Here is an 11,970-nt window from a genome sequence, read left to right on the forward strand (position 1 = left end):
TCTGGGCTGAGGCTGTGCAAACTGCTTACTTTACACAAAATGCAACATTGATCAACAAGCATGGAAAAATACCATTTGAGATGGTGAAACGAAAGAAGCTAAATTTGAAGTTATTTCATATATTTGTTTGTAAGTGTTTTGTTCTTAAAACTCATCCGAAGTAGCTGACCAAGTTTGATCTGAAAGCTGTTGAAGGAATATTTGTAGGTTATCTGTTGACTACAAAAGCCTTCAGAGCTTACAATCTGAGAACAAGAATAGTCATGGAGTCTATACATGTATCTTTTGATGACAGGAAGATAACAGGTCTAGAAAATGCAGATGACCATGACAAGTTGAGATTTGAAAATGAAGTACCTTATGCTGAACTTTTAAATCCTGACTCTGATACAGTAGGTCCTGATATCACTCGAAGCTCTGAGATTCCACAGTATAGTGGAAATTCTTCTGACACTAAAGCATATGTTGAGGGGGAGCAACATGACACAAATCCAGAGACTACTGCAAGTGATTCTGCTCAAGAAACATCAGTAGAAAGATCATCAGACTCATCTTCCTCAAACTCTGGAGTCAAATATTGATAACCATAGGAACACTGATTCAGGGGGAGCATCAGGAAACAACAGTGGTACTACTCAAAGAAATAACAGAGAATTCATGGATCAAGGGGGAGGTTCTTCTTCAAGGAGTCAACTTCCATCAACAATAAAATGGTCTAAGTCACACACACCTGACTTAATCATTGAAAACCCTGACAGTGGTGTAAGAACAAGAAAAGCCACTCAGAATGAATGTCTCTACCATTCTTTTCTATCTCAAACTGAACCTAAAAAGGTTGAAGAAGCTCAACAAGATGTTGACTGGGTCACATCAATGCAAGAAGAGCTCAATGAATTTGAAAGGAACAAGGTATGGACTCTTGTGCCAAGACCAAAGAACAGATCTTTAGTTGGCACAAAATGGGTGTTCAGAAACAAAACTGATAGAGGCGATAAGAATATTTCTTGCCTATGCTGCTCATGAAAAGTTTAAGGTGTTCCAAATGGATGTGAAGAGTGCATTTTTAAATGGAGAACTCGAATATGAAGTTTATATTGAACAACCTCCAGGGTTCATTGATCCAAAGTATCCAGATCATGTCTACTTACTGGATAAATCACTCTATGAACTGAAGCAAGCTCCAAGGGCCTAGTATGAAACACTTGCTCTATTTCTGCTATAGAGTGGTTTCACAAGAGGTACAATTGATAAAACTCTCTTTTATAAATACTATGGTAAAGACTTGTTGTTAGTACAGATATATGTTGATGATATCATTTTTGGATCTACTAATGATAAACTATCTGTGAGATTTGCAAAGCTAATGCAGTCCAGGTATCAAATGAGTATGATGGAAGAATTGAGTTACTTTCTGGGGCTACAAGTCAAAACAGACTAATGAAAAAATCTTCATAAATCAATCCAAATACACCAGGAACTTACTCAAAATATTTAGAATGCAAGAACTACTCAACTGCATCAACTCCTATGGCCACTGCAACCAAGTTAGATTTGAATACTGGTTCTTCAGTAGATATAACTAACTACAGAGGTATGATTGGCTCACTCCTATATCTGACTGCTAGTAGACCTGATATCATGTATGCTACATGTCTCTGTGCAAGGTTCCAAGCTGACCCTAGAGAACCTCCTATATTAGCTGTGAATAGAATTTTTGAATATCTTAAAGACACCATGAATCTGGGATTATGGTATACTGGAGATTCAGACTTTAAGCCAATTGGATATTCAGATGCCGATTTTGCAAGATGCAAAATAGACAGGAAAAGTATTTCTGGAAGCTGCCAATTTCTTGGAGGAAGATTGGTTTCTTGGTACAGCAAGAAACAAAAGTCAATTTCCACTTCAACTGCGGAAGCAGGATACATTGTTGCAGGAAGCTGTTGTGCTCAGATTTTTTGGATGAAAAATCAGTTGCTGGATTACGGGTTAGACTATTCTTCTATTCCTATATATTGTGATAATCAAAGTGCCATTACAATGATAGGAAATCCAGTGCAGCATTCAATGACTAAGCATATCAGTATTAGATACCATTTCATAAGGGAACATGTGGAAGCTGGTACAGTGGAATTTGTCTTTGTTCCAACAGATCAACAAGTAGCATATATATTCACCCAGCCTCTCTGTGAAGTTACATTCACAAGATTGGTGAATGAATTGGGAATAATTTCAGGACAGTTCTCAAACTATGATAATTAAGTTTGCTGATATTTTTGAAGCATGGCATCTTATTATTTGTCAGTACTTGTTAGTTACTGATTCTTATGCTAAATGTTTGATGCCATGATAACATACAAAATGTGCTAAATGATCTTATGTGATAATTGCATGTTAAACTACTGATTATGCTTATAAACTCTGTTATTAGTTAAAATTGTTTTGACTAATAGGTTGTGTCAGTAGTTGATAAAATCCTGATAATTGTGATTACCTGTTGTTAATGGTCAAACTTTGATTGACTGTTTTTGATAATAATAATGTTTAAATTAGCATTGTAATTACAAGGTTGAAGTTAGCCTCAGATGGGAAATTTTTCATGGTTACATGTGTTTGCTGTTGAGAAAGTTTTGGAACATGTTCGTTTAATGCTTAACCTTATTCTTGGGGACTGTGCATACAGTAACACATGTTTACATGATTACTTTTTAAGTCAATTGTATGTTGCCACGTGTCCTATTAAATCGAATGTGACTAAATTAGTGGAGAAAAGTATTGTATAAAATCAATTTTTGATTCCAGATGATACTTTGCTTATATGTGTTGTTATCTCTACACTACTTTACCCTTCTCAAAATTGTAAACTCTAAAACCCTAACTACTGTTCGTAAATTCTTCTTAAAAAATTAACCATGACTTCACCAGCTGCTTCTAAACCATTTGATTATGGTGGTTCCAAGTTTGTGACTAACAACTATTAAACTATCTTGTCTAACAACAGCGTAAAAGTTGATTTTCACATCTTTCAGGACTTTCTTAGATCCGGTGAGATTGGGTTTGCTCTCACAGCTCCACCCACAATCTTTGATGACCAGGTGCTTTCTATCTCGAGAACTGGCATATTTGATGATGGAGGAGCTAATGGATCTCTGAGCCTTGTTTTTGAATTTAAAATACAACAAGGATAGTAACTCCTCAAACTGTTCGAGATGCATTGCAGTTGCCTACTCCTACCTCCTACTCAAGTCTAGTTGGAGATACCGAGATGAGGCGATTCTTTACTGAGATTGGTTATGACAAGGATTTAAAGAACCATTGTCAGTTAAAAAGGAATGGGCTAAGGAAGGAAAGGAATTTCTTCTTTGATTGCATCACAAAGGCATTCAACAACAAATCCTTACATTTTGATTCCTTGCCCATTATGAAATAACAGAGAAGTTACTCTCTAATTCATGGTTCACATTATGATTATGGTAGAATAGTTCTATCTTTTATTGGTGATAAGATAAATGCTGATAGAAATATAGTATACTATGCTAGATTCTGTCAGTTGATTTTTAATGCTTGTTTTCCTAATACCCCTATCCCCCTCTAATCAAATAGTGTATGTGTTTAAGTTGACAAAAAGGGCTTTTTCTGACTTAATTTCATAAGATGAAAAGCGGTTGCATTTAGCTCCTTTGAGGTTACCTTTAGTTGCAAGAAACTTGCTCTTAGCAAGACTTTCTGAAACATATGGTTTGCTTAACAGTCAGAGTGCTAAGCTGCAGGAAATTACCACTGGAAACCCCCTTGTAGCTAACCTCAGCACAACAACTCAAACACTAAAACCATCTCAAATAGAAGCCACCTCAAGTGTCTCTCAAAAGATACTTGTTGTAAAAAGACAGAAAGACTTGGTACAACAAGCTACAAATCCTGCTATAGCTAAGTCAACAATTGAAGCATCTCAAGTTCCTCATTCTTCAAAACCTTCAGAAATTGTAAAGAGGAAACTTGTACTTGCTGGATTAGAATCAGATTCAGATGAGGACAATGCCACCTTATCTTCCAGATTTCAAAACCTTTCGTCCGATTCTTCTCCAAAACTAGTTATTTCATCAACTGGAAAAGACACAGCTGCTAATTCTCATACAAAATCTAGACCAAAGAAAAGAAGATTGGTCAAAGCTCATTACAATCAGCACTTGCTCAAGCTTAAACAAGAAATTGCTGAGGAGATACAAAGTGTATTAAATCTAAATCTGATATCCAGTCTACTGCTGAGGCACTTGTAGAACTGTCTGCAACTCCAGACATGCAATATCACAAGAGAGCAAGGGAAGTCTCTCATGAAAAAGTAGAAGCTAGTGTCAAGAGGCTGCAAGGAAAAGGACTTTTTCCTGGATCAAACACACAAGAACATGTATCTCAAAGGGGTACAACAACTACAACTTCTGATCCAATCACACAAGAACCTGCACCTCAAAGTGGTGCATCAAATATTGAAGCACAAGAGCCTGTGATTGAAACTAATCAGGAGTCTATTACTGCAATTGTGGAGATGAGTACACAAGAACCTGGTTGTCAAAGTCATCCAGCAACTTCTAATTCTCCAGCTACACAAGAACCATTGCATCAAAGTTGCAATGAAAGCCTTACTCCTGCTATAGTGACTCTTATTATTGATGCTAAAGACAGAGTTCATCCGTTTCAAGTGACTAATAACATTTTATCAGTACCACAACTGAATGTTCGCACAGAATCTGTATCTTCAGATTCACAAGGTATAAATATTGGTGTTACTTTATCAACATTTATTTTAAATACTGATGTAGGTCTTTCAGCATTTATAGTATACTTTTTATGATATAAATCATGTTTACATGATTGCATCTAGACCTTAGTTAAGGACTATCTCTAGTTGTATGATCACAGATCACCCTTTCGTTAGCCACCTCTTATTTCTATAAGACAATCTTTCTGAAACTTTTTCTGTGAGATGTGTGAAAGGATTGAGATAAAAATATAATTTAAGAGAGGCAGGATCCTTCTTGGCAAAAGGAGAGGTAGATGAGAGATTGGATTTAGTTATCCTTGTGAGGAAGCTCTGACTATTAAAAGTCATAAGATGTGTGGTGTGAGGAGTACTGAGACTACTATAAAAAAATAGAGAGATTAAGTTTTAATTTGCTATATGTTTGCAGATGCTCAGAGTACTAAAGGAACATATGCTGAATAACAGTCTATTGAATTTTAGGACAACTCTGATGTATCAAAGGCTATTGATCTCCCTGCAAGTCTAAGTACTGATACTTTCTTGCAGTCCATACATTTTACTATTCTGCCATATGAGATAATCCTTGTTTTTGTTGAAAAACAGTCCATTCATTCTTCTTTTCCATCAATTGAAGAAATCCATGTTGTTGCTGAAAATGTAGTAGCACAACAGTCCATTCATAAAGATCAATCCATTTCAGAATCACAACAGCATTCTACAGGACCTGAACTCTTAAAAGCTAATCTTGAAGCTCCAATTCATTTATCTACAATACTTGAATATGTGGAGATAACTGCTGAAGGTGTTGAAGCCACTGGATCAATTTCTCATTCTATTTTGCATTCTGAAGCTGATGACAAAGTTCAAAAACTAGTGCAAGATCCAGCTACTATTGAAGAATCTAATGATGGTAAAGAAACTCATGTATCTAATGCTATGTTAGATCTTGAGAATGATTTTTTATTTCCTGAAGATATGCCTATGCATGTAAGACAACGAAAAATGAAAGAGTTAGATGCTAAGAAGCAGGATTATTCTTATAATCTCTGAAATGCTCATTGGAAAGATTATACATATCCTATTTCCAGAACACATGTAGTTGAAAACCTGGAAATAGCAGAACAGAAGATTACAAATCCTGATGTGCTGAATCATTTGAAAGAATCAACTTTGATTGTCAGATCCTTACACATAGCTCATGAAGCAACTATTACTCAAATCAATCAGATTAAAGAATCATTGATTCCTTCAAAGCTACTTACTCCTCAGGAAATTCAGAAACAAATTTCATCAATAGTTATCAGACAAACTGCAATTGATACCAGTCAAGCTAGATTGGAAATGAAACAAGATCAAATGTCTGATCAACTTACCGAAGTACAGAATTCAATGAAGTTGATTCTTTCTCTATTACTTGGTGATGATGCCAAAAAGGGGGAGAAAATTGATAAATCTAAATGCAAACAGCTGTCATTATTAAGTATTGATGAAGAAAATCCTGATGGAGAAGGGGGAACAGAAGGAGAGTAAAAGGGGAAGCAAGGGGAATGAAAGAAGAGTTGAAGAATTGACTGTGACTACTAAAATGCAAAAAATTTCACAAGTCACAACTGTTGCTGATGAAGACCAAGGTATTCTGGAGAAAGAAGCTGGTGCTGAAGCAAGCCAATATCTTCAAACTCTGAAAGTTAAAGTAATAAAGACAACTTTGTTCTACAAGGATCCAAAGATTCGATTATTTAATTCTGAGATAAGTAGAAGAATATTTGCAAAGGAAAATCCTGGAGTTGATCTTGAACAACTAAGGCAAACGGAGGAAGACTTTGAAAATTCTATGAAGACAACAAATGCTGATATTTCTCAAGTACTTTATGAAGATGATCCTTCTAACAGACCAACCAGAGGTATAGTTATAAGGGAAATCAGTCAGACAAAAGAAGCAAGATCTCTCAGATCACAAGCTATTAGAACTGCTAATATGAAGCTTAAAAAAAAGAAGAAAAGTCAAGGAAGTCTAAAGCCAAAGCTGGAGTCAGTATCTAAGGAATTCAAATCTTAAACTCTGATAGATTTAATCTATACAGTAGTTAAAGCTCTTGATACCGAAGAAAATTTACTTGAAGTAAAAATCGTCCAAGCTGGTCAAATAATGAAGATTTTTGGAAGCATTCTGAGTTGAGGAAGTGGAGTTAACCTCTGACATTTCTCAAGTTAAAGAAGCAGTTCAGGATGAAGAGTTAAATTCTGATAGTCACTGAAGTGAGATTGAATATGCTTACTAGATTCCTGCATTTAGATAGTTTTGACATCATTAATTGGAACTTATCCATAATTCCATAATGAACAAGTAGGGGGAGATTGTTAGGAGCAATTGATGATATCAAACAGAAACTATTGGAAGCATCTACAGATGGTAAATACTAGCATCAACGGATGATAGTTACAAGCATCGACAGATGATGAAGCATCGACGGATGATGATGACATCGACGAATGATGATGACATCGACAGATGTTGATATTCGACGGATAACGATATCAACAGATGATGATGTCAACGGATGATGAGATCAATATTTGTCACATCAGTTGATCTTTGAAGAGGAATAGGAAATAAAAATTTCAAGGCGGTGAATGACTTTATCTCAGAAGCAATTGTATAGGTTTCCTTGTTGTTAGTAGAATAAGATTTCTTATACATTGGTAGATGTGCTCTATATAAAGCACATATTATGTTCATGCTACAAGCATTGTGACATTGTTATATCTTTCGTATAACCTAGCAGCTATCAATGATATCTTGTTCATCCTTTTGAGAGAGTACTTGTGTAATAAGTTTTAGATTTATATAAAAAATATTGATTCTGTTGAAGCTTTGTCGAGTTGATTATATTAACTGTATTCACCCCACCCCCCATCTACAGTTGATTAAGGGCCTAACAAAATACATAACCGGGATCATCTTATTATGAGATATTACCAAGGCTACACAATAAGCTGTAATACGGAAACGTACCTGATTCAATGACGGTATATATATAAATACAGATTATGGGACTTGATCTTCCACATACTTGATTCAAACTCTAGCTGTATCTTGATCAAACTGATGGGAATAGAGGAGTAGAGGTTGTGAATAGTCTCGAGGACCAAGACCCTATTATGTTCTTTAAATAGCAGTCTAATTATACCCCATTAATCCTAATCAGACTTCTATCGAATATTACACATTACAAAACCCATACCTAATAAGATGTTATTGAACCCTTTATTTTAGACCACTTAATTAGTCTAAATATAGAATAAACATTAAATATAATTGTCTTTAATTTGTAAGACCATATATTGTGAATATTATAAAATATTCTTACATGTAGAACATGATTCGCATTATAATACATTTTAAAATATTTCATGTACTATTTTACTTGCTGAACATATGTGCACTCATGTACTCAGCAAAAAACAAGAACTCAATAGAAATTAACTCATAATATATATAAGAAACTTGAAAAACTATAGAATTCAACCATTTGAAAAAAAAATATTTAAGATGAGCAATAAAAATGTTTATGAAAAATAATATTTAATGTTGAACAATATCGTACAATCATTTTGAATTACTTTAATATTTTGAATTTTTGAAAAAGAATAAAAATATATTGTATTGTACCAGTTGATTTAATTCATGTTATGCTATTTAAAGGAAAAAATTAATGTTAGTCGATAATTTTGAAAGGATTAATAAGTTCAACTAATATTTAAAAATTTTTATCGAATTAAAAACTATTTAATTTTAGAAAAATTATATACAATGTTAGCAAATTATTATAAAAATAAATATTAGAATCATAACGAAACAAACTTCAAATGATTTGAACGAGGATATTAGTAAAAATTTCTGTTCGGATTCTTAAAAAAAACTTGTGAATTTCATTAGTGAATCTTAACGATATGTGAATTATTTGTATGTCGCATTCATAATTGATACTCGCTTGAGTAAAATTAGATATGGATTGATTGTTAGTGCTACTAGGACTAACATATATAGATAATTACAATTTATTAATTAGATAATTATATTTTTTTAATTAATTATAAATACATGTTATTTGAGTAATTTATTGGCTAATAATTAGACATATACATAATAAGATATTTAGCATATAAATAAATGAGACCAACATAATTTACTCAAAAATATAACAAATAATAATTCACATATATACACACACACTCATGTGACTTTATCTTTATTATTTTTAAAAGATTCAATGCTAAAAACTAGGTGAAATATGCCAATTTTATTTTGATGAATAAAAATATTGATAATTATTTGGCATCTTGTAAAATAAACTTTATACAATAGATTAAAAACTAAGGATATCGGGTCAGTTAAAGAATTAAGAAATTAGTAATGACATAATATCAACTTAAACACTAAATCCAAAAAAAATAACATTTTTCATCAAAAAATTAACACGGTAGTGTAAATTCTAATTTGATGAATATTACGAATATTGATGACTTTAGTAATGTAATAACTAATCCTTTAAAATTAAGTAAGGTAGTAGTAAATTAGTATCGACTTAAGTAATAAAATAGCTTATTACTGAGGCTTTATTTAACTAGAACTCAAAAATTTTACTCAGCCTCGGTATTAAACGTGTTAATTTTTAGTTTACTTTATATGAACAATATTGACAATATTCTATAAATTAACTTTAAATTTTTTTCTTTTAAAAGCGTAGTGACTAACATACTTGTAATTATTTAGTAAAATTTAAATTACACTACACAAAAAAAAATTTAATTTGATTAATGAGTTATATTAAAAATATTGTGTACGTTTTAATATCTTACATGTAAATCATATATATTAATAAATACTCAACTTATATTTGATATATATTAAAATGTTATAGAATATTTTCCTATAAGAAAATAATCAAGAATTTTAGTAATATAATTATATGTTATAATTATTTTTTTATAAAATTACAAGTGATTCACAAAATTATTATGCTAGTTTTAAATTAAAATGATAACATAGACATCCCAGCGTCCGTGAATATCATAGAATTGACCTAACGATCGAAGTAAAGAAATATATAATGTAAATTTCTGATGGAAGAATATACTTTGTGCAGTGTGCATCCATCTTCTGGTAACAAAAAGATAGAGCCATATGATCGAGGCTTATCATAAAAAGTATAAAAAGTCAAAATAATAAAAATATTTTGGGACGGAGGGAGTATGTACACCAGAGGGTAATCATTGGCTTGCAACTTTGTCTTTTGTTAAGATTGGAGTCCATCTCTTTTCTCAAATGTATGACTTTACACTATTACGGGAACAAAAAGGAAGGGAAATTATATTTTCGGACAAGAATATTTATTTCCGAGGAAACAGCTAGATAGAAAAATAAAATAATTTGTAGGTAATTTCATTTTTCACCTAAATTTGCTTGGAAAGTAAAAATCTTGTTCCGGACGTATAACTTCCCAAAACGAATATGCTACTCTAATAAAAATCAATTTTAGAATAGAAATTATAAATCAAATATTTTTTTTTAAATCTTCGCAATATAATATATATGATATGTAAATCGATTGTTGAGATATGGAGAAAAATACAATGAAGTCAGATTTAAAAAAAAAACTTACTGTTTAACGAAAAAAATTAAATTAAAAAATGAAGGGAAAAAACTGAGATTTTGTGTGACAGGATACCGAATAGTTGGATGTGATACTTTTAGGTGACCATTAGATTAAATTGATCTAATGGCTTAAATTAGTTTCTAGTTTCTAGTTTCTATTTTAAGTTTCTCCGATAAAAACTCCTTTAGAGCATCTTCAATATTAATAGCTAAAATGGTTAGCTAAATGATCATTATCTAAAAATTTGTTGAATCTCTAAAAACTTTTACTCCCGTGGTACTAATTATAATGGTTAGCTGTATTAAATAAAATTATTTTATTACTATATATATATATAAATTTTATATGTTAAAATAAATTTAATATATATTTAGTTAAATACAAGTGAAAATATAAATAATATATTCAATAAAAATATATTAAATATAATAGCAATTTAATATATATTACAATTGAAATATAATTACATATTTTAATATAACCAAACATAATTAATAAACATTACTTATATATCTATTATAAAATATATTATTATATTATATTATATTATATTATATTATATCTATTTGTATTTATACAAATATGAAATGTATATTAAGATAAATATAATAAAATTTAAAATATTAAATATAAATAAGAATTTTAATACATTTATATATATATATTAATTGTAATATAAATATATGTATATATATTAATGTGCAGAGTAAGTTAAGTTTTAAATAAGGCCCTAAAGGTGACGTAGATATTTTAGCTAATGATTACACTATTAACAAATATAGAAGACATTTAAAAGAAATCTAAAATTATTGCTAACATGTCTAATGGTTCGACAGATATATTTTTAACTAATATCTAAATCATGCTGCCCGGAGATGCTCTTATAATGAAAACTTAATATTATTTTTTTCCAATCATGTCGAAATATAACACATATGATATGCAAATTGATCGTTAGGAGATTTAGAAAAATACAGTGAAGACGGATTTTAAAAAAAAACTTACCGTTTGACGGGAAAAATGAAATTAAAAACGAAAGGGAAAAACTGCTCTATGGGAGAGTGTGCAGATTAGTTGGCTGTAGTGCTTTTATGAGGGACATTAGAGCAAGTACAAGAGATATCTTATATGATGTCCTAAATTGAAATTTAAGGCATATGACAAAAATATTTGATCCAACAATTCCTAGTGATGCCTTAGAGCAAGTCCAACAATGTCTTAATTGAAACCTTAAATATAATATAAAATATTATGTCCTAGTAATTTAGGACATATTTATTTTACTTGAACTCCAACAATGTGCCTTATTCTCATTATATATTTAATATTTTATTATTAAAAGTTTACTTTCATCATTAAAGGACAATATATAGTAAAGAGAGAAAGAAAGAGTGTACCATAATATATAATATGAAATAGGGCAAGGAGAGAAGTGACTTAAAAATAAGGCTCAAAGAGGCTGTCCTAGTAATATAAGGCATCACTTGGACATTGTTGGATCAATTTTTTTTGTCATATGCCTTAAATTTTAATTTAGGACATCATATAAGG

The sequence above is a fragment of the Apium graveolens genome, chromosome 5, assembly GCF_009905375.1.
Source record: "Apium graveolens cultivar Ventura chromosome 5, ASM990537v1, whole genome shotgun sequence".
Lineage (NCBI taxonomy): Eukaryota > Viridiplantae > Streptophyta > Magnoliopsida > Apiales > Apiaceae > Apium > Apium graveolens.